Source organism: Apium graveolens, chromosome 11 (assembly GCF_009905375.1).
Source record: "Apium graveolens cultivar Ventura chromosome 11, ASM990537v1, whole genome shotgun sequence".
Taxonomy (NCBI): Eukaryota; Viridiplantae; Streptophyta; class Magnoliopsida; order Apiales; family Apiaceae; genus Apium; species Apium graveolens.
In genome coordinates this window covers 136456413-136459994 of record NC_133657.1, presented here as the reverse complement: position 1 = coordinate 136459994, position 3582 = coordinate 136456413, and the positions used below count along the sequence as shown (strand labels likewise).

Below are 3582 nucleotides of genomic sequence, written 5' to 3'. Positions count from 1 at the left end.
CGCCAATCTGTCAAGCATTTGATCAATAAATGGAAGAGGAAAGTGATCCTTCCTTGTGGATTTGTTCAATTTCCTATAATCCATGCATACTCTCCATCCTGTAAGTGTTCGAGTAGGGATGAGCTCATTCTTTTCATTTGCGACCACAGTGATACCTCCTTTCTTAGGTACACATTGTACGGGGCTCACCCACGAGCTGTCAGAAATAGGATAAATGATGCCTGCATCTAGCCATTTCAGAATTTCTTTCTTTACCACCTCCTTCATGATCGGATTCAGTCATCGCTGTTGTTCCACAGTTGGCTTACTACCTTCCTCTAACAGAATTTTATGCATATAATATGAAGGACTTATCCCCTTGATATCTGCTATGGTCCATCCTATAGCCGATTTGAATTCTCTCAAAATCCTTAAGAGCTTGTCTTCCTCACTACCTGAAAGGTCAGCTGAAATAATAACAGGTAATGTAGATGAATCACCTAAAAAAGCATACCTCAAGTGTTCAGGTAATGGTTTGAGCTCCAAGGTAGGTGCTTCCTCTATTGATGGTTTGAGCTTCCCTTCAGCGTTCTTGAGGTCAGAAGTACCAAGAGATTCAAATGGTATGTCCAGCTTTCGCTTCCAGGGAGAAGCATTCAAATATTGTAATTGCTCGTTGCTATCTTCATCATCACTATCAAATTCCCCCACTAAGGCCTTTTCCAATGCATCAGATATTAGCATGTGCTCGAGTTCCGAAGTAACCGCGGAATCAATCACATCCACTTTCAAGCACTCCTCATCTTCTGTAGGCAATTTCATTGCCTTGAATACGTTGAAGGTCACATCCTGATCTTGGACCCGCATAGTAAGTTCCCCTTTTTGCACATCTATCAAGGTACGGCCAGTAGCCAAGAAAGGCCTCCCTAAGATTATGGGAATCTTCTTATCTTCCTCAAAATCCAGAATAACAAAATCTGCAGGAAAGAAGAGCTTATCCACCTTGACGAGCACATCCTCAACTATGCCCCTTGGGTAAGTAATGGAACGGTTAGCCAATTGTAGCGACATGTATGTGGGTTTTGGATCAGGCAGATCCATCTTTTTAAAGATCGACAAAGGCATTAGATTAATGCTTGCTCCCAAATCACAAAGGCACTTGTCAAAAGTTAGATTGCCAATGGTGCAAGGAATGGTGAAGCTTCCTGGATCTTTCAGTTTTGGTGGTAACTTTTGCTGCAGAACAGCGCTGCATTCTTCTGTGAGAGCAACGGTTTCAAGGTCATCCAGTTTCACCTTCCTTGAAAGAATAGTCTTCATAAACTTCGCATAACTAGGCATTTGTTCCAGAGCCTCAGCGAAAGGTATATTGATGTGAAGTTTCTTGAACACCTCCAGAAACTTCCCGAACTGTCTATCCAGCTTTTGTTGCTGCAATCTCTTAGGAAAAGGTGGTGGAGGATAGAGCTGTTTCTCCCCTGTATTAGCCTCAGGCAGAGTGTGTTCAACAGTAGTCTTCCTTGGTTCCGCCGCTTTCTCCTTTTGCTTAGATTCTTCATCTCTAACTTCAGCTTCGACTTCTTTTGCCTTTTCAGTATCAGCTACTTTTCCAGACCTTAAGGTAATAGCCTTGACTTGCTCTTTAGCTTCCTTCCTGCCTGGTACTTCCGTGTCACTGGGAAAAGTGCCAGGTTGATGATTGAGCACTGCATTGGCTAATTGACCGATTTGATTTTCCAAGGTCTTGATAGAAACCGCCTGACTCTTGCACAACAGCTTAAGTTCCTCAAAATCAGCACTAGTAGGTGCAGCTGCACTTCCCTGTTGAGGATATGATTGCCTTGTAGCATACTGCTGTGGTTACTGGAATCCAGGTGGGTTAAACTGTTTACTCACTCCTTGCTGATATGTTGGCTGAATCGCATTCTGATTATTCCCCCAGCTGAAATTTGGATGATTTCTGTTATTAGGATGATAGGTCGTTGGCACAGGCTGCTGTTGTCGCTGATAATTATTCACATACTGAACAGATTCGTTGACAAGAGAACACTGATCCGTAGCATGAGAACCTGCACAAAGCTCACAAACCATAGCTATTTGATTAACTCCATACGTAGCCAGAGAATCGACCTTCATTGATAGCACTTGGAGCTGGGCTGCAATAGCGGTGGCTGCATCAACTTCCAGAATACCTGCTACCTTGCCTGACGTCATCCTCTGAGTTGGGTTTTGATGCTCATTTGCAGCCATCGTCTCTATAAGATTATACGCCTCAGTATAGCTTTTAGCCCATAAGGCGCCTCCAGCTGCTGCATCGAGCATGGGCCGAGATTGGGCCCCCAAACCATTATAGAAACCAGTGATCACCATCCAATCCGGCATTCCATGATGTGGATATTTTCTCAACATTTCCTTGTAGCGTTCCCAAGCCTCGCACATAGATTCTGTAGGTTGCTGCGCAAACTGAGTAAGAGCATTCCTCATAGCAGCAGTCTTTGCCATTGGATAAAACTTCACCAGAAACTTTTGCGCAAGAACTTGCCACGTAGTGATGGACCCAGCTGGTTCAGAATGTAACCAGTCTTTAGCCTTATCCCTCAGTGAGAATGGGAAAAGCCTCAACTTGATAGCCTCATCAGTCACGCCATTATACGTAAAAGTGCTGCAGATCTCGATAAAATTTCTTATGTGCATGTTGGGGTCTTCAGTTGCCGCTCCTTCAAAAGAAACAGAATTCTGCACCATCTGAATAGTGCCCGGCTTGATTTCAAAGGTGTTAGCTTGAATAGCCGGATGAAGGATGCTTGACTGAATATCATCAATTTTAGGCCGAGAAAAATCCATAAGAGCTGGATCAGCTTGAACAATACGATCTCCCATATTTACTGGTTCTTTCTGCTCAGCTCCTGAATCCGAATCCTCAAAATCTAACTTCTCCGGAATATCAAGAACTTCGTCTGTCTCCTCAGCTGTATCTAAAGTCCTCTTACGAGCACGAGAACGAGTTTGCATAAACGCTTGTTAAAGTACCTGAAACACAACCGAAAAGAGTAAGTAACTATTACGTCCTAATCACTGAGTCCTAATGACCAATGATGGTAAGCACATAAAATAAACAAATACGCCGAGTCCCCGGCAGCGGCGCCAAAAACTTGTTAGGGCGAAAACACGCGCTAATATTCACGCAAGTATACGCGTTCGCAAGTAATATAGAATACTTTCTAGTTCGTTCCCTCAGAGACTCAGACTAATTTATTGTCTAATTAAACTCACTCACCAATGTATGATTACTTCTCAATGTTAAGATAATAACACTTAAAATTGTTGATCAAATATTAACTATAATTAACTACTTAATTAACCACTTAACTAACACTTCAAATTATCAATAATAAAACACTCATGAGATCACAACTTCATTATTACTTCCTTCTATAGCCATTGTTATTACCTTTAGCATGTGACAGTGATGATATTAATCGAATAACACAAAACTGATAAAAGCCAACTTTCATTGTACTAATACCATTCTACCAAACATCCACAATTAAGATAGAAGTTGAATAGTCATCAATTATGTTGAGTTCCTATATGTCTACAGAA

At 42.0% G+C, this 3582-nt stretch overlaps 1 non-coding gene across 1 annotated transcript; it reads left to right on the top strand.

Annotated features, from left to right (window-relative positions):
* Positions 1–2359: 2359 nt before the first annotated feature.
* LOC141698927 (small nucleolar RNA R71) lies at positions 2360–2466 on the top strand. The gene has a single exon (XR_012565424.1). It is a non-coding gene; the product is annotated as a small nucleolar RNA R71 (small nucleolar RNA).
* Positions 2467–3582: the final 1116 nt, after the last annotated feature.